This window comes from Gorilla gorilla, chromosome 1 (genome assembly GCF_029281585.2).
Source record: "Gorilla gorilla gorilla isolate KB3781 chromosome 1, NHGRI_mGorGor1-v2.1_pri, whole genome shotgun sequence".
Taxonomy (NCBI): domain Eukaryota; kingdom Metazoa; phylum Chordata; class Mammalia; order Primates; family Hominidae; genus Gorilla; species Gorilla gorilla.
The window spans coordinates 157,015,749-157,036,842 of NC_073224.2; the positions used below are offsets into that span (position 1 = coordinate 157,015,749).

Sequence of the window (21,094 nt, forward strand, 5' to 3'; positions counted from 1 at the left end):
TTTTTATAGGCCCAGGATGGGATTGCGGTGGGCCAGAGCGGTCTTGGAAAATGCAACATTTCTGCCTGTCCTCACCTAGGTCCGTGGGGGTAGAGCCCTAGCCAGGGCCCTCCTCTGCCCAACACTTCCCTTCCCCCCTCCATATCATTTAAAGGGACCACGCCCTTCCCTTCCCGGCACTCTTGTATCACTATAAAAATAAAACAGTGTAAAAGCTTGGAATGCAAAGAGCAGTAAACGCTGAGCTAGGATGGGAAGCCAGGCTCTAGATCCTCTGTAATAGCCCCTGTTATTCATCAGTCTCAGGCACAACTGGGAGGTCACAATTCAACCCATAATGAAAGCATCTCTATTACTGGCATTTGAGGCCTCCAGTAATCACTCCTTACCTACATAATCTAAGGTAACTCAAGTCATCAACATCAAATCTGTGTTCCAATCAAGTCTACTTATCTTCACTTAAAATGTACTCACTATGACTCTGTGCCTTGGCTCACGCTGTTCCTTTAGCATGTGTGCACACGCACTCAGGCACACATTCACACATGCTTTCTTTTGACTTTAATGTAAGTTCAATTTATTCTATAAAACATTCCCTGTTTATTAGAGTAAGAGTTACATCTTCAGTTTTGTTTGTAATTTTTATCACATGTACTGTGATTCTGAACAATCTATAAATATGTGTTGACATAGCAGAATTTATCTGAGCTCCAAGCCCTGAAAATGATAAAAAGAAACCAATATGCAAATATTTCAGAAGCTGAGGAACTATAACTTTGGGACTAGTTTTTTGTCGTGTCTGCATTGACAATGATTTTTAAAATTAAAGTGTAAAATCTGGAAAAAAGTATTAAAAATATTGAACCTACTGGTCAAGAAAAAATATTGAGGATAAATACAAATATGATTTGCATGGCATTAGACTTTGGAGAATTTAATAACATTAAATTCAAGATACCTTTAAATCTTTGTGTATTAATATTATTTAATTTTTATATCCTTCAATTTCAAAAAAGAATATAAAGAAATAAATTTGAATGTTTATTCACATTATTTCAGCCATTAATTATAATATACAGTTGACCCTTCATATCCACAGGAGATTGGCTCCTGAACCCCTGAGGTTACCAAAATCCGTGGATGCTCAAATCTCTGAAATAAAGTGGTATAGTATTTGCATATAACCTACGCACATCCTATTATATACTTTAAATCATCTCTAGATGACTTATAATACCTAAAAAAAGGTAAATGCTATGTAAATAATTCTTATACGGTATTGTTTCCTCATTTGTATTTTTTAAATTGTATTATTTTTCATTGTTTTTTTCCCAAATATCTTTCAGCTTCTGATGGTTGAATCTGAGAATGCAGAAGTGGCACATATGGAGGACTGACTGTGTATTTAAAAGTGGTGGCTCAGTCATAGTGAAGAGAATGACTTCTTTATAAATAAAATGAAGCAGGTGTATTCATCATTAAAGTGAAGAAAACATGTTTGAGAAAAGCAAAATGCTAAGAATTCATATGACATTTGCACCATCTCAAACTAAAGCTGAAGTGGCCTTGCCAATATTATTTATTCTAAATAATCACACAGAAAAACAGATGGCTTCTCAATAAAAAAATACTCCTTCTAGTTCCAACAATAATAGAGTCAGAAACAGGACTTGACTAAAACTGCAGTTGCTATTCCTGCTTTCCACCTTTTTCCAACTTTAAAAGATTTAAATACAATTTGCTTGTCTTTATAAACAACAGAACCAATCACCATCCGCAGTAGCAACCAGCATGTGTTGCTAAATTTGGCAGACTCAACCAGAATAAAGAATATAAAGAACAGTTAATAGAATCTTAATAAAGTTGCTGGTGTTTATAGGCATTACATTAGTTTGCTATGGCTGCCAAAACAAAGTACTGGAAACTGTTGGAAATTTAATGACTCTCAGTTCTCGAGGCTAAAAGTCTGAAATCAAAGGATTGGTAGGATCGGTTCCTTTTTAGGGCTGTGAGGGAAGGATCTGTTCTAGGTCATTCTGGTTTGTAGATTTTCATACTTACATGTCATTCTCCCTGCATATGTGGCTGTCCCTAAATTTCCCCTTTTTACATGGACACAAGTCATGTTGGATTGGGACCCACCTTAATGCCCTTATTTTAGCTTGATTAATTCTATAAAGATTCTATTTCTATACAAGGTCACATTTGTAAGTAGAGGGGTTAAGACTTCAACATATGAACTGGAAGGTCACAATTCAACCTATAACAAGCACTTTTCTCATTTTCATTTGGAGCATAATTTAAAATTCTATTTTTTTGTGTAAATTCTATGGGTAACATAAATACCTATTCGGAACAATAATTAAGCTGGGTCTTCAAAACTGTATATATTTAAAATAATCAATGAAATTCCTAACAGGTTCTATGGTTGTTTTAATCTTGACATATGTAAAGTTCAAATGAGCTTGGAATCGTGATATGACTATATATTAAAAATGAGGAATTGAAAAGTTACCTAAACATTGCTATATAAGTTCATGGGCAAAGTAGACAGCTGCCTATGATGTGCAGGACCTGCTAGTAATTCCTCATGTCTCCAAAATCTGTATATTGTCAATTTCTGGCTAATATCTAATATTCCATCAAAAGAGTCCCTCACATGAAAATACATATATTGAAAGTAATGGGAGGTGAAGCCAATGGTTAATCACCAAAATTGTATTGCTACACTGTCACCTTCAAGTCCAATGTACCAACACCTTTCACCTGAATTGCTAAAATAGGGTCTTAGCTGGATGCATACCTTCATTCCTTTATTTAGCAAATATTTGTGGGGCTTCTGCCAAGTACCAAGCACTGTCATAAACGTTTAGGGTATCTTTGTGAAGGAAAAATATACCTGTCCTTGCAGGGTTTATCTAGAAGGATATGGAAATGACTTTTTTTTTTTTTTTGTCTCTTTCCAATTCATCATCTACAAAATATCCAGAGTGATCATTTCAAGGAGAATTCTGATCTTGTCACTCGCTACTTAAAACCTTTTCATAATTTTCGGTTGCTTTAGATTAAAATCCCAAAGCCCTGACATGGCTCTCAAGGCCCTGTGTAATCTGCTTCCTCCTTGACTCTGCCACTCCATGCATATAAGCTTTCTATCCCATCCACTCTGCTCCAGCCACACTACCCTGCTAATCTAATGGTGATGATGAACAAATCTCTCCTACACTCAGAGCATTTGTATATTTATTTCCTTTATTTTAGGAGCTCCCTTGCTTTTCAAATGTCCATTTCCAACTCATCGTTCATATCTCAGCAGAAATATCATCTCATGGATGCTTCCCTAATGCGCCAAACCAAGCACAGTTTCCCTCTGAAACCTATTTATAACTTCTGATTTATAATAATTGTGAATAAGTATGTGTATAATGTCTAGAATAAAGATTATGTATTTTTATAATTTTGTCTTTATACTTAGCACAGTACTGGATAAATGGAAAGAACTCAAAACATATATATTGAATATAAGAGGAGTAAGGTAGAAGGGAAAAGAGAGAGAATACCCTGACTCTTGGTAAGGCAAAAATTAAAGTGGAATTAACTTGAACAGGGATGGACACTAATTTAATGGGTAGAGCTTTGGGCCCTAGGCAGAAAACTGCAATTTATTTTAGTCAGCATTTTCCAAGTACATTCAAAAACAGGTTCATTCGAGGAAGTGCTTCTCAAAAATGATGCAATGGTCAAATAAGTTTGTCTGCCTCTTAGATAGTGCCTATTAGAGTCTCCTATTAGGAGCTCTAATAATTCTTCTAGGAAAGAAACCTGTTTAACAAACCCCCCTCTTCCTCTAGAAAGCCTAATAGCATTGAAGAGTACTTCCTTGGAAATACTGTTTTAAGGTATAACAAGTCTGTTCCACTCCCTTGTCTTTTTAAGCTATGTAGATGGAAAATCTCATTCTGCATTTTTTCTTATCTCAAAAAAAAAAAAAAAAAAAAAAACCTAGAGGCCTTACCTTTAGAGGTATTATTTTTACTTCCCAATCGAAAATTAGTACGTAAAATCAGGAGTTGTAGCCCCCTCTTTAGAATATAGTATTTTCATAATTTTGGATACTTGGTGCATCAATATTTATAAATTTGTAGTATCATAATAAGTGGCTGCATACTTTCTACCTAGAATTCCTTTAGCTTAATTATTGTGGTATAGACCAGGAGTCTCCAGATATGTTGAGCCTATTACTTGGGTATTTATATGTAACATAAATGTACCACTACACTTTTATATCATTTATTTTTTGAAACTTTCCCTAAAATAAAATATTTAAAGATTGAGGTAAAATTAATATAATAAGAAGTCCTAAAATTTTCTTACTATTATTCAGAGGATCATTTTGCATCCACCTTGGATTATATGCATGTACCTCACCTTAGAGATAATTCTTAATACTATGACTGGACTAGAACTTGCCAGAGCATGATAAGACCTAGGAATAAGGAATTATTCCATGCACTTGAAGCTTTATTGTTTTCATTTACCCTGAAAATTACTCAGCTACCATTTATTGGATGTGGCTTATTTAGGTGAGTAGAGAGAACTGAATTTGGAGGCTTTAAAGAAGATATAGGAAGGTGAACAAAAGATTTATCTTTATAAACTTTGTGTCGGGATTGAGGTGTTGCATAATTTACTATCACGATGGTATTAGACTGAGTCCTGTCTTTTTTACTTTTGGCTTGGGACCCCAGGAGGGTACAGTTTCAAAGGTACACAGTTCTCCTAGAAGAGTAGACTATAAAGCTGTCTGATGATTTAGGGCATGAATCTACCAGAAGTTCAGAAAATAGAAGTTACAAAGAACCAATTCTAAATTTTATTCTATTGTGTTTTACTCAGGGACAATCCTGAAGAGTAAGTTGTTTCAATACTCAGAACACTAACAATAGTGTCTGGGGCAAATCGACTTGTCATATTGTACAGACAACTTAGTTTGATCCTCTATCCTGGCAGAGGCTACATTCAGAGAAACCCTTAGAGGGGATTCGTCACAGATTCATATGAAATCATAAGTTTGAAGCTCCTGAGTTCCAAAGTCATTTATCATTAGATAAAAGCATCATCATGATTTAGATGAGTAGTATTGCAGAATGGTTAGGAATACAGGCCTTGATGGAAAACGGAAATGGATTTGGCATTAATTTCCACATTAAACAACTTAAAGGCTATATGACCTGGGATAGGATATCTTAGAATTACCATGAAATGTAAATAACTGAACAATCTCAAGTATCACCTTGAGTGAAGCACTCAGCACAATGATGCTATAATTAGCACATAATAAATGGTACATAGTTCTTATTATTATTTATATTATTTTTACTTCTATGGAAGAAATGAGAATAATCTGTGATCCATAGTGTTTTTCTATGTAACAGGACCCTAAATTTGCTCTTGACAACATTTCATATATATATCCACTTGACTGTATTAAAGTTAGTGACCATATGAAAGCTGACAACTTTGATTAAGGAATTTTCTATTGGAACTTGACTTTATCTTTCAGTTTGAGTGGAAAATCTGGTGGTGAGTCTTTTTCTCTTCTGCAATTCTGTGAAACACCGTGATCCATGGAGACAGAAAGGAGAATTAAGCCAGGGAAATATACCATAAGTAAAAAACTTTATGGAATTGAACATAGAAGCAACCATGAAAGAACTGTAGGAAAAAAAAAAAATGGAATCAACACTGCAAAGCCAAATGACTCCTGAATTCTGTATTGGCTGAACTTGAGAGTGAAATACTTTACACAAATTAAAATTCTTAAGGAGAATGAGTTATAAATAACGTACCTATCAATCTTGATTTCAAATGATATTCTAGAACATCTGAGTTCTAATGCATTTGGGACAATTGTCAAAGTTCTCTACTGGAAACTTGGTTTAAAATTTATCTGCAGTAAATTTTGTGGGTTTTATGTGTTATATTAGTCTAATCAGCTGCTAACTCTGCAGGGGCAAGGACTGGAATTACATTTGTCAAGATGAAGTAACTTGGAAGTGGAAATGATGCATTTGTCCTTTTTCTCCAAAGAAAACATGGATCTTTATAAAGTTATTTTTTTCTTTTACAAAATGGGACCCAGGTTCCATAATTTTATATGTTAAAGTAGACTCATTGATTGTTCTTTAGAGAATTGGGACAGTCTGTGAAACAGGCACAGAATGGAACAGAAATAGCTTCAGTAGAGATTTGATGTTCTAATTCATTCTCTGCAGAATTACAAATGCCCGTGCTTTCTATTGTGATACATTCCCCTCACCACACATATCTGCAAAAATTTGTGCAATATGTTTAGGAAAATAATATTCATTTTCAGGGTCTAAGAGATTCAGATTTCTTAACTCTTTATTATCCTTGAAAAATCAAGGCTAAGATGGACTCCTGAAGAAATTATTTTCTTAACATAAAAGTATGGCTAACGGAGAACACATGCAAAAGTTTAAGCTTTTCCAAACCAGCATAACTTCCCATGCATGCAGCAAAGACTGGCTATCATCAAACACCTTTTCTTGGGAACAAGTTAAAAGACAGTGCACACTCAGCTTGCACCACCAGAACTGGCCATCTAACCAGGGTAAGCATTGGATTCATTATCCTAACATAACACCCTGAAGGCAAAATTGTAAGGACCTATGGATCATAACAAGATGGAGGTCACAGGAGAGCCATTTAACTCTATTCCTAACATAAGTTATTTATGAAAAAAAGATACTATTGAATTGTTTTTTGCATGAATGCTATAAAATATTTTTATTAAAAATAAAACAGCGATAGAAAAAAACACAAGGAGAGGGAATATCCCAAAGCAACCAAACACATTTAACAGAGATGAAGCCCATTCTATTTCCCTCGGGTGAAAATGTGTGGTTAAACATATGAGAAGGATATTTTACTTGGTGTATGTTACCCATCATAGTAGCAACAGCAGGAGCAGCTACAGAAAACGGCCCATTAGTTTTTCCATAATAAACTCTTTTTTCACTGGCACTCCCTTGGGATTCCTTGACATTACTTCAGTAGAGTTATTGGTGGATGGCTTCAATAACTGGAACTCTCACAATCTGATATTAACATTCTCTCCATCACTTTAGTATATGCTAAATATTAGGAAATTTGATTTTCAGGGCATTCTTTCCAAGGTATGTGATTCCAAAAGACAAATTTATAAATTCAAAATGCTCTTTATATTTTTGCATTTTACATTTGCATTCCTTTCTCAAATTAGCATGTCAAGACACCTATTCAATATAACTTTATCACGCTCAAGGAAGGACTAATGAATGAGAGTTAACAGCTCCCAGTTGCAGTCTCCAATGTGTCTAACTTATACCTAAGGCAATAGCCTCTGCACAAGGGAGTTCTCTGAAAATATGTGCCCTGAAATGTACAAGCACAAATGAGAATTGGATGGAAGTCTTCACTGAGCTTAAAAATTTTCAGCAATTAATTGTGCCAAGCACCAGGAAGAAGACAGGGTTCTTAATGATAAAAAGAAATCATGATTGAATCTGGAAGCCAGGCATTTTATGCAACATAGCAGAGTAAGTTTAATCAGAGAAATATGCAGCCATTTAAGGAAGAACACAGAGGAAATGTGATATGAGATCACCAAAACACTGCTTGAAAATTTTTCTTAAAGTTAGTGAGAGTATTAGACTTCATCTGACATTATGTCTTCTCTAAATGTTATAATAGGACTGAACCTAAAGAGGTAAAAATGACCCAGGCAGGGACCAACAGGTCATTTACACCACATCTCCAGATTCCAAGTCTAATGTTCCATTACTAGAGTAGACATCTCTCTAGGGAAGATATGGTAGCATATCTCTAATTCACAGGATTAATTTGTATGTTATTGCTCCCTTTTCAAAGACCACAACAGAATGAGGAGGGTGTGGCCAGAGAAATGACAACTATTAATAATTTCATATTTCAATTTTGCTATTTAACAAAGGAAACAACTGCTGAGAGACCAGGGACTTAGGAAAAACGTCTAACTGAAGGTCTAAGAGAAAAGGCAAACAAGAAAGGAAAATAGTGAATGTATTAGGTACATGGAAAGATAGATGACAGTTTCCCATTAAAAATTTGCTAATAAATTTTACAGAATAGATAAGATTTCTCAAGAAAAGGAAAATGAAAAGAGAAAGAATAACCAGGAAAATTCAGAGTAAGTAATATCATTCAATAAACATTTATTAAACATTTCTTATGGGCCACGCATAATACTGGATACTAGGTGCTACAAAGAGATGTCAAAGTTCTTGTTCTTATAGTGGTATTAGTGGAGTGGGAACACAGAAATTAATCAAATAATTACACTATAATTAAACCCAAGTCAAGTGCTCTGTGACAAGAACATGATTCTATGAAGGGTTATGAGAAAAGCTTCTGACCTAGACTAGCAAATCAGAGTTTCCTATACAAACTGATATTTGAGCTGAAATAAAGGACAAATAGGAATCAGGCTAAATAAATGGGCCAAAGAAAATGATGTCTCAACAGCTAGGGGGAAAAACTGTGTGAGATGGGGCTTTGAACCAGAGACTATATTAGCACATATTAAGAAGTTAAGGTCAGGTACAATGGCTCACACCTGTAGTCCCAACACTTTGGGAAGCCAAGGTGAGTGAATGGCTAAAGCTCAGGAGTTTAAGACCTGCCTAGGCAACATGGAGAAAGCCCATCTCTATAAAAAAAATACAAAAATCAGTCAGGTATGGTGGTGCTGGCCTGTGGTCCCAGCTACTCAGAGGCTGAGGCTGAAGGATAGACTAAGCCCCAGGAGAGGTCAAGAGTGCAGTGAGCCATGACTGCACCACTGCACTCCAGCCTGGGTGACAAGAGTGAGACCTTATCTCAAAAAAAAAAAAAATAAAAAAAAAATAATAATAGGTCTTTTTAGTAGTTTCATTGCATTAATGACCCCAATTTATCACACCTTTATAAATCCATGCCCTTTTTCTAGTGCTTTACCATAATGACTCCACTTGCCATGTGACTTTCTTTGGCCAGTAGGGCAGTAACAAACTGGACCCAGGCAGAGACTCAGAAAAGCACATCCAGGCTGCTACTTTCTTTTCCTCCACCAGAAGAATCTGCATGGGGCTACCCTGCTGAATGAGAAAATGTGGAGCAGAGCATTTTTATCAACTCAGCCCCTTCCAGTTTACCCAGCCACTAGCCAGACACCTGGGACAGCCCAGCCAAGATCAGCCAAGCAGTCTAGCTCATTTATAAATGGTAAGTAAATCCTGCTAAGCCCTCTCTTCACATCAGCAGAATTCCTCAGGTGAGTCCCAGAAGACTGCCCAATTAATCCACAGATTTGTGAACTAAATAAATATTTAATATTTTAAGCCACTAGGATTTGTGGTTATGTTAGGCAGCATAAATATAACTATAGATAATGGATACAGTGGTAAATGTAAAAATGGATTGTACAGTGGTATATGATGTGCACAAGATGGAATAATTTTCAGGCTATCACAACAAGATAAACTGGCAGCTTGGATTAAGTGATGGTGAAGATGACAAAGGCTACCAAATCAAGGCAATTGGAATTTAATTCTCTAAGAAATGGTGAACTTTTAAATGCCTTAAACAAACAAATAGTGACATGAAAGAGCTTCTGCTAATTTAGGAAAATTAAATTGACTATGTTTTCATGAATGGATTATAGTAGGAGAGTAGAGGGACAGAATACTAGAATGAAAAAAAATTGGAAGAAAGAAAAATGATTAAATGCCAAGGGAATGTCTCCACCACATGATAGCTAATTGAACAGCCTCATTCAATGAAACCATTCTGAGGCCTATATTCAATAACATATTCTCATTCTTAAAAAGTTGCTAATTCTAGATGTTTGGAGCTTAATTCAATGCCCTTTTGACAGTCCAACCTCAATTAGTGGTGACTTGAGAATGGAATATAATCCATGGATTAAGGCAATGTTAAATTAGCTTCAAGACCCTTTTGCATTTAGTGGTCATGTGAACAAGAAATTAATATGAAGATATAAACAATTCAAAGGGTATAGAATCTGTCTTAATGCCCACTTTGCCATTGCTGGCAACAGGTTACTCCTTTCTGACTTTCCAAAATGTTCTCAATTCCATCCTTACAATCATAATAAAAACCATATCCATAATATAGACAAACACATTCTGTTTCCTCGGTAAGTGTTTAATCACCCAATGATATTCATGGGTATGTTATAAAATAGGAACTGTATAGGGCAGTAAACAATGGGCTTTAATCTTATCTCCATCTATCTAAAGCCAATCCCTCCACTTTTACAAAGATACCATTTCCTCTTGCTTGTTTAAGGATGTCATTCCAGGAACTCCTTGAATTCTTTGAATATCACTCCAGCAATACTTCCCTCTTCTTCTTATGTTAATATTTTTCTCTCTTTCTCCTTTTCGTTGAAATAGATGTACATAAATATATAGATATGTCTAAGTTCTTAAAGAAGTTTACTTGCTCTACTTTCCCTGTCTCTTATCCATTTATTACTTAGTTGTATTTGTAGAAAAACTCTGAGGGAATGACCTATTCTTGTAGTTTCTAATTCTCTCTTCCCATTGTCTTTTAAATCCACTCAAGTCAAGCCTTTGCCTCCCTCACGCCATCAACACTACTCTCTTCATGTTTACCACCAATCAACAGCCACTCTCAGCAACAATCCTACCTCCTTGATAGATCTTTTCTCATTTTCATTTAATAACACCCAATGCCTTGATGTTCATTCTTTCTCACTGGTTTCTCTTTCTCAATCTTGCTTAAGCATACTATTCTTCTCCCCAGTCTCTTAAAGTTGGGAAGACTCCCACATTGTTTTTGGTCTCTTCACTCTCTATTCATGTCTTTGGTGGTCTCGTCCAATCACATGAATTTAAATATAACCCATATGGCAACAACTCACAAATTTATATCTCCAGCCCTAGCTTTTATCCTAAATACCATATTTGTACCCCTCTCTAGTTAACTACCTACTTGAATGTCTAATGGACATCTCAAAATCAGTATGCCCCAAACTAAACACCAGGTGGTTTCACCTGCAACCTTCCACATCTCAATTGATGAAAACTCCATCCAATTGCTTAGCATAAAAATTATTATTATTATTATACTATTATATCCAATTATTATCATGATTATTACTAACCCTTGACTCTTACTTTTCTCTCATAATTTGCATACATCCAGCATATCCTTCTAATTGGATTCACCCTTTTCTTCTGACATTCTGTTCTCAATACAGTAGACAGAGTGCTGCTTTTAGCGTTTAAGATGGATCATATCATTTCTCTGCTCAAAACCATCACAATGGCTTCCATTTTCATTTTCCTCCAGACTAAAAATCAAATTTCTTTAAAAGTATTAAATTGCCCCTTCCCCTGTACCTGAATCCAGTTACCTCCTGCCCTCAGCTCATAATATGCTCTCCTTGCTTACTTTCTACTACAGCTATAAGCTCTCCTTACTTTTCCTTAAATTTGATGACCAGACTATCACCTCAAAAGATGTGCTCTCATTATGTTTTTTTGCTTGGAATACTCTCTTTCCATATATATTCTCTCATGTGCGTCTATGTGAAGAGACCACCAAACAGGCTTTGTGTGAGCAACAAGGCTGTTTATTTCACCTGGGTGCAGGCGGGCTGAGCCCAAAAACAGAGTCAGCGAAGGGAGATAGGGGTGGGGCCGTTTTATCAGATTTGGGTAGGTAAAGGAAAATCACAGTCCAAGGCGGGTTGTTCTCTAGCGGGCAGGAGTGGGGGGTCACAAGGTGCTCAGTAGGGGAGCTTTTGAGCCAGGATGAGCCAGGAGAAGGAATTTCACAAGATAATGTCATCAGTTAAGGCAGGAACAGGCCATTTTCATTTCTTATGTGGTGGAATGTCATCAGTTAAGGCAGGAACCAGCCATCTGGATGTGTACGTGCAGGTCACAAGGGATATGATGGCTTAGCTTGGGCTCAGAGGCCTGACATTCCTGTCTTCTTATATTAACATGAAAAATAAAATGAAATAGTGGTAAAGTGGTGGGATGGCGAAAATTTTGGGGGATGGTATGGAGAGATAATGGGCGATGTTTCTCAGGGCTGCTTCGAGCTGGATTAGGGGCGGTGTGGGAACCTAGAGTGGGAGAGATTAAGCTGAAGGAAGATTTTGTGGTAAGGGGTGATATTGTGGGGTTGTTAGAAGAAACATTTGTCATTTAGAATTATTGGTGATGGCCTGGATACGGTTTTATATGAATTGAAAAACTAAACGGAATAAGAGAAGGAGAAAAACAGATATTAAAGGTCTAAGAATTGGGAGGACCCAGGACATCTGATTAGAGAGTGCCTAAGGAGATTCAGCGTAGTCCTGCCAGCAAAGATTATTTATTTACTTCAAGAGTTAAGAGTGGCAGTTTGGGGATAGCACCAGGAGATATCAGCTGTGATGGCTTGGAGAAACCGTGTAAACCGGCAGTGTAAACAAGAGCAGGGCATGTATGAGTAGTTCAGAACGGAGAATGGGAGTATGACTAGACAGAAAATAGTAGGGATGACAAGTTTTTTGGGGCACAGTCCAAGTTGTTCTGGTGTCTGGAATGAGACTGGGGCTTAGTAAAAAGGAGCGTCCATACAGGAGCTCAAATGGGCTGTACCCTGTAGCATTCCGAGGACAGGCCTGAATTCTGAGAAGGGAAAGTGGTAAAAGTATTGTCCAGTCCTTTTTAAGTTGGTGGCTGAGCTTGGTGAGGTGTGTTTTTAAAAGACCATTAGTCCGTTCTACCTTTCCTGAAGACTAAGGACCGTAAGGGATATAAAGGTTTCACTGAATTTCCAAAACCTTGAAAAAATGCTTGGCTGATTTGGCTAATAAAGGCCGGTCCGCTATCGGATTGTATAGAGGTGGGAAGGCCAAACTGAGGAATTATTTCTGACAGAAGGGAAAAAATGACTGCGGTGGCCTTCTTAGACCCTGTAGGAAAGGCCTCTACCCATCCAGTGAAAGCATCTACCCAGACTAAGAGGTATTTTAGTTTTCTGACTCAGGGCATGTGAGTAAAGTCAATTTGCCAGTCCTGGGCAGGGACAAATCCCCGAGCTTGATGTGTAGGAAAGGGAGGAGGCCTGAACAATCCCTGAGGGGTAGTAGAATAGCAAATGGAACACTGAGAAGTGATTTCCTTGAAGATAGATTTCCAGGATGGAAAGGAAATGAGAGGTTCTAAGAGACAGGCCAGCGGCTCGTAACCTACATGGAAGAGGTTATGAAATGATGACAGAATAGAATGGGCCTATGAGGCTGGAAGGAGATATTTTCCTTGGTCTGAGAACCATTTGCCTTGTGTGGGAAGAGATTGATAGGTGGAAGTTTCAGCGGGGAAGTAGGTGGGAGTGACTGATGTGAAGGAGAAAAACTGGCGTGAGGGACAGAAGTTAGAAAGCTAGCTGCTTGTCTAGCCACCTTATCAGCATAAGTGTTGTCTAGAGCAATGGAATCTGACGCCTTTTGATGGCTTTTGCAGTGAATGACTCCAGCTTCCTTTGGAAGTAAAGCGGTCTTGAGCAGAGTTTTTATTAAAGAGGCATTAATGATGGAGGACCCTTGCATAGTGAGGAAACCTCTTTCAGCCTGTATAACAGCATAGTGGTGCAGAATATGAAAGGCATAGAGTCACTATAAATATTGATGCGTAGCCCTTTTGCAAGAGCGAGGGCTTGAATTAAGGCAACTAGTTCGGCTTGCTGAGAGGTAGTGGAGTGCGGGCAGAACGGTAGCCTCAATGATAGATGTGGAAGATACTATAGCATAGCCTGCCTTTGCTGGTGAGTGGCAATTAGGCCTGATGGAACTGCCATCAATAAACTAAATGTGATCAGGGTGAGGAACAGGAAAGAAGGAAATATGGGTAAACGGGGTGAATGTCAGGTGGATCAGAGAGATAGTCATGAGGGTCAGGTGTGGTATCCAGAATAATGTGGGAGGCCAGATTGAAGTCCGTGCCAGGAACAATGGTAATTGTGGGAGACTCAACGAAGAGTGAGTACAGCTGAAGGAGCGGGGGAGCAGAAAGTATGTGTCAGGTACGAGGAAGAAAATAGATTTTGGAAGTTATGAGAAATGTAGAGAGTGAGTTGAGCATAGTTTGTGATTTTTAGGGCCTCTAAAAGTATTAAAGCAGTGGCAGCCGCTGCAGGCAGACATGAGGGCTAAAACAGTAAGGTCAAGTTGTTTGGACAGAAAGGCTATAAGGTGTGGTCCCAGCTGTTGTGTAAGAATTCTGACCACACTAACCATGCCTAGGAGGGAAAGGAGTTGTTGTTTTGTAAGGGATTGAGGTTTGGGAGATTAGTCGGACATGATCAGCAGGGAGAGCACGTGTGTTTTAATGAGAATTATGCCGAGATAGGTAACAGATGAGGATGAAATTTGGGCTTGACTGAAGTAATGGGGGCTGTCTGTGAAGCCTTGCGGCAGTACAGCCCAGGTAATATGCTGAGCCTAATGGGTGTCAGGGTCAGTCCAAGTGAAAGTGAAGAGAGGCTGGGATGAAGGGTGCAAAGGAATAGTAAAGAAAGCATGCCTGAGATCCAGAATAGAATAATAGGTTGTAGAGGGAGGTATTGAGGATAGGAGAGTATATGGGTTTGGCACCACGGGGTGGATAGGCAAAACAATTTGGTTGATAAGGTGCAGATCCTGAACTAACCTGTAAGCCTTGTCTGGTTTTAGGACAGGTTAAATGGGGGAATTGTAAGGAGAGTTTATAGGCTTTAAAAGGCCATGCTGTAACAGGCAAGTGATAACAGACTTTAATCCTTTTAAAGTGTGCTGTGGGATGGGATATTGGCAATGAGCGAGGTAAGGGTGATTAGGTTTTAATGGGATGGTAAGGGGTGCATGATTGGTCGCTAAGGAGGGAGTAGGGGTGTCTTATACTTGTGGGTTAAGGTGGGGAGATACAAGTGGAAGATGTGAAGGAGGCTTTGAACTGGGGGAAAAGGCAGCAATGAGGTGTGGCTGTAGCCCAGGAATAATCAGGGAAGCAGATAATTTAGTTAAAGTGTCTCGGCCTAATAAGGGAACTGGGTAGGTGGGGATAACTAAAAAGGAGAGCTTAAAAGAATATAGTGTAAGTTGGCACCAGAGTTGGGGAGTTTTAAGAGCTTTAGAAGCTTGGCCATCAATACCCACAACAGTTATGGAGGCAAGGGAAACAGGCCCTTGAAAAGAAGGTAATGTGGAGTGGGTAGCTTCCATATTGATTAAGAAGGGGACGGGCTTACCTTCCACTGTGAGAGTTACCCGAAGCTCGGCGTCCATGATGGTTTAGGGGCTTCCGAGGCAATTGGGCAGCGTCAGTCTTCAGCCGCTAAGCCAAGAAGACCTGGGAAGGAGTCAGTCAGAGAGCCTTGGGCCAGAGTTCCAGGGGCTCTGGGAGTGGCTGCCAGGTGAGTTGAACAGTCCGATTTTCAGTGGGGTCGCACACAGATGGGGTGCGGCTTAGGAGGAATCCTGGGCTGCAGGCATTCCTTGGCCTGGTGGCCAGATTTCCGGCACTTGTAGCAAGCTCCTGGGGGAGGAGGTTCTGGAGGAACACCTGGCTGCTGCGGTTCAGGTGTTTGGAAGTTCTTGTGTGCTGGAGATGTGGCTGGGTTTTGTCTCCCAGTGGAGGCAAGGAATTGCAACTTTTTTCTATTATTGTACACCTTGAAGGCGAGGTTAATTAAGTCCTGTTGTGGGGTTTGAGGGCCGGAATTTAATTTTTGGAGCTTTATTTAAAGTCAGGAGCAGATTGGGTAATAAAATGTATATTGAGAATAAGACGGCCTTTTGACCTTTTAGGATCTAGGGCTATAAAGCATCTCAGGGTTGCTGCCAAAGGAGCCATGAACTGGGCTGGGTTTTTCATATTTGATGAAAAAGAGCCTAAACACTAACTGATTTGGGAGAGGTCAGATAAAGAAAAAGGAGCATTAACCTTGACTATGCCTTTAGCTCCAGCCACCTGTTTAAGAGGAAATTGCTGGGCAGGTGGGGGAGGGCTAGTTGAGGAACGAAACTGTAAGCCAGACCGAGTGTGAGGAGGGGAGGTGACAAAAGGATTATAGGGTGGAGGAGCGGAGGCTGAGGAAGAATTGGGACCTAGCTCAGCCTGGGGAGGAGGGGAGAGTTCAGATGGGTCTGTAGAAAAGGAAGATTAGAAAGACTCAGCGACACTTGGGGTTGGAACTGAGGGGACAGGCGGGAGGGAAAGAAGGAGCATTTGGGAGGAATCACATTGGGAACAGAGACTAAGGAGGGAATGAAGTGTGAAAAATGCCTGGATGTAAGGCACCTCAGACCATTTGTCCATTTTTCAACAAAAATTATTTAGGTCTTGTAGGATAGAGAAATCGAAAGTGCCATTTTCTGGCCATTTAGAGCCATTGTCAAGTTTGTACTGGGGCCAAGCAGTGTTGCAGAAGAAAATAAGGCATTTAGGTTTTAGGTCAGGTGTGAATTGAAGAGGTTTTAAGTTCTTGAGAACACAGGCTAAGGGAGAAGGAGGAATGGAGGGTGGAAGGTTGCCCATAGTGAAGGAGGCAAGCCCAGAGAAAAGAGAGAGTAGAGACATGGAGGGAAGGGGTTTGGGGGTTCTTACCCTCCAGAAAAGCGGGAAAGGGGTAGGGACGCGGAAATAAGGGGTTGGGGTGTGGAAATAAGGGATCAGGGTGCAGAGATAAGAGGTCAGGGCATGGAAATAAGGGATCGGGGTGCAGAGATAAGAGGTCAGGGCATGGAAATAAGGGATCGGGGTGCAGAGATAAGAGGTCAGGGCACGGAAATAAGGGATTGGGGCACAGAGATAAGAGGTCGGGGCATGGAAATAAGGGATCCGGGTGCAGAGATGAGGTTGGGGTGTGGAAATAAGGGATCGGGGATTTCTTGCCCCCCAGAAAAGCAGAGAAGGGGTAGAGACAGGGAGAGAAGGGGTCAGGGTTCTTGCCCCTCCGCCAGAAAAGTGGGACTTGCCGCTAAGGGTGAAGGACCAAGGCAGGCGTCCCTGCGTGGTCAGACACCTCTGAAACGTGGGTGATAATCAGAGAGGCGTCCCTGCAATGATTAAACACCAAGGGAAGGCTGCCTTCCCGAGTTCATGACCGGCGCCAGAGTTATGGGTCCACGGATAAAACGTGTCTCCTTGGTCTCTACCAGAAAATGAAAGGAATTGAAATTAAGAGAAGGGAGAGATTGAAGGGTGGCGCCAAGATTGAAAGGAGAAAGTGATTGAGGGATAGTGAGAGAGGTTGGAGAAGAGAGTAAGAAGAGGCCCCCTACCCGATTTAAAATTGGTGAGATGTTCCTTGGGCTGGCGGGTCTGAGGACCCGAGGTCGTAGGTGGATCTTTTTCACAGAGCAAAGAGCAGGAGGACAGGGGATTGATCTCCCAAGGGAGGTCCCCCGATCCGAGTCACAGCACCAAATTTCATGCGTGTCCGTGTGAAGAGACCACCAAACAGGCTTTGTGTGAGCAACAGGGCTGTTTATTTCACCTGGGTGCAGGCGGGCTGAGTCCGAAAAGAGTCAGCAAAGGGAGGTAGGGGTGGGGCCGTTTTATAAGATTTGGGTAGGTAAAGGAAAATTACAGTCCAAGGGGGGTTGTTCTCTGTCGGGCAGGAGTAGGGGTCACAAAGTGCTCAGTAGGAGAGCTTTTGAGCCAGGATGAGCCAGGAGAAGGAATTTCACAAGATAATGTCATCAGATAAGGCAGGAACAGGCCATTTTCATTTCTTTTGTGGTGGAATATCATCAGTTAAGGCAGGAACTGGCCATCTGGATGTGTATGTGCAGGTCACAGGGGATATGATGGCTTAGCTTGGGCTCAGAGGCCTGACATATTCACTGCTAATTCCTTAATTTTCTTTGAATTTCTGCTCAAATGTCACTTCAATGATGCTGCCTTAACCTCAATATTTAATATGGCAATCTAACTCCCTCCTGCAAACCCTGATACTCCTGATTCACTTTTCCCTATCCTACTTTATTTCCTTTTTCCCTCTAACACTTATTATCTATGAATACACTAAATAACTTATTTATTATGTTTATTGTTTGTTTTCTGTCTCCCTCTTCTTGAATGTAAAAGCAGTGAGGTCAGAAATCTTTGCTCTGTTCAATAAAGCGTTCCCAAGAATAAACAAAGCATGCCACATAGAAGACACTAAATAAGCTATATGTTGAATGTATGAATGAATGAATGAATAAAGTGATGCTCTGAATTATTTTAAATGGCATGTCCCATCTCTGCCACAACTGAGCCCTATGTATGTGCTGTGAATTATTTCTGTGGCTACAATTAATGCTTTTTTCTTGGCTCTTAGAACAATTTTTGAATGTGAATTAAGACATCCTTGTCTCATTTTATCCTTTTTAATTTAATTGCCAACCATTACAGCCACTTCATTTGCAATATGGAGGCCTTGCCCTCATCAAATATAAAATGTAGGAATGAATGACAGTACTGAGTGACCTGTTGGATGTGGGGAATGTACAGTGATACATAGGAGTCAAAACCTTATGAGTTAGATAGGACAGAAATCTAGTTGAGTGACTTACTCAGAGTTACACAGTGATCAGCAACAGAATGGGAGAATACAAGATTTCTGCTTTCTGATGAAGGCTATTCTCACTAGAACGAACTTACTGCTTATAGTCTAATTCAAAATTTCAGAGGTTACTGACTTACTTCCAGCAAGCTCAGACCCCTGATGCTACAAGCTCTAGGTTCTCCTGCTCATCACAAGTCCACTTTGGACAATATCCATGGTTTGAGCCCTCATCAACATCCCCTTTCGTCTCTCCTGATATATTCAAATTGAGGACACAAGGTGTTTGAGTCCTTGTATATTTTAGCATACCTTTATAATAACTAGCTTGGTGTTTGCATGCATGCATGTGCACATATACATGTAATGTGGAAAAATTCAAAGAAATGATGAATTCAAAGAGATAATGAGGAATTGTCTATGGTAAAAAATGACTAACATCATACTGACTCTTTACTGAAAAGCATACTTCCACTCTGCTGTTGTAGCTTTTTTCTTATATCTATCCTATATGAGCGCAAGTTCTTATATGTTATTTATATTTCACCTGCATTTTGTTCAAGAGTTGTTCTATGCTTAGTGAATCTTATATATGTCTATATTTCACCTGTGTTTTATTCAAGAGTTGTTCTGTGCTTAGACAGTTCTATGCTTAGAGCCTAACCAGCTAGATTGCAGAATATTTCAGCTTTCTAAGCTGACCCCTGATTCTCACCTAAACACTGGGTTGATTGGTACAGATGCAAAATTATGAACAGAAAGAAAACCTTAGAGTGAATGCAAATAAATGAATGAATAAACAAAATTAAGTACTGGGCAATGCTCTTCACTAAACAATACTGAATGGATGGCTAACGTAATAAACCCAAATGGTAAAAGGGGATGCCATTTCTTACAATAGCTTCTTTTCAATACTTTAGGTATTCAACATTTCAACCACTTTTAAACCATTATCTGCTCTCATGTTCACATGAAATAAACTGCCCAGTAGATATTTATTTAAAGGGGAATATTGACTTCTGTCGAGGTTAAGCTATTTACTTGAAAGAATGGCATTCGCAGCAACAGTGTTTGAAACTTCTTCACTGTAGTGATTCTAAATTTCCCACCACAAATGTAAACTAGTACAGCCACCATGGAAAACAGTGTGGAGATTCCTTAAAGAACTAAAACTAGGACCACCATTTGATCCAGCAGTCCCACTACTGGGTATCTACCCAGAGGAAAAAAAAGTTATTATTCGAAAAATATACTTGCATGCTTATTGCAGCACAATTCACAGTTGCAAAATTGTGGAATCAACCCAAATGCCCATCAATCAACAAGTGGATAAAGAAACTGTGATATATGTATAAACATATATATATATATATATATATATATATATATGATGGAATACTATGCAGCCATAAAAAGGAATGAATTAACAACATTTGCAGTGACCTGGATGAGACTGGAAACTATTATTCTAAGTGACATAACTCAGGAATGGAAAACCAAATATCGTATGTTCTCACTGATATGTGGGAGCTAAGCTTATGAGGATGCAAAGGCATAAGAATGATACAGTGGACTTTGGGGACTTGGGGGGAATAGTGGGAGAGGGGCGAGCAATAAAAGATTACAAATATGGTGCAGTGTATACTCCTCAGATGATGAGTGCACCGAAATCTCACAAATCACCACTAAAGAACGTACTCATGTAACCAAATACCACCTGTACCCCAATAACTTATGGAAAAATAAAATAAAATAAATAAATTTCCTACCAATTATATCCAAAGGATGTGGTTCTTTATGTTTACAACTTCTCAAGGACCATGTTATTTCTTTTCTTTATCCATTTTCTAGTAAAGTATCCTCTGTAACACATATTTACCTCTTCCCAGTTTCTCTCAGTGATCCTGTCTTCTCTTTCAGAATCTTCATTTGTGACCTATGTTAGAAAAATACTTAAATGGATAGCCCTTAACTTATTCAAAATTTTAACCAATTTATTTAAATATTGTAACTAATTTATTTAAATATTGTATTTTTAAAATCATGTCCCAAATGTCTATACGTCTTTATTTTTATAAAGACAATATATTTCTGTAAGTGAAATAACACATATATAAATGATTTTGTAGAGTAATGTCATCTTTCATGTAAATAAATGCAAAGTATTTTGATAGTGATAATAAGGATTATATTACATTTTCAGATTCTTTTATTATACTGCCTTAACCATCATATTAACTATGATGAATTCTACAGCATAGAAATATTGGAAGGATAACTGCAAATGTATTTTTTTAATGAAGTGTGTATCAGCAAATTAGAAAGATATTACCCCTCTCCTCCTGCAATATGGTTTGATACCAGCACGCCTGTGTTGGTGGGCTTGAGATAACTTAAATAGAAAATGAGTTTATTCTTCACTTTTTCATTGAGTCATCCT

General features: G+C 38.8%; 1 long non-coding RNA gene across 1 annotated transcript in view; it reads right to left on the reverse strand.

Moving 5' to 3' along the window:
* The window catches only part of LOC134758481 (uncharacterized), a 44,916-nt gene extending 24,336 nt beyond the window's left edge, over window positions 1-20,580 (reverse strand). Inside the window, exon 1 of the long non-coding RNA XR_010133693.1 lies at window positions 20,534-20,580. This is a non-coding gene — a long non-coding RNA (uncharacterized lncRNA). The remainder of the gene's footprint in view (window positions 1-20,533) is intronic.
* Window positions 20,581-21,094: the final 514 nt, after the last annotated feature.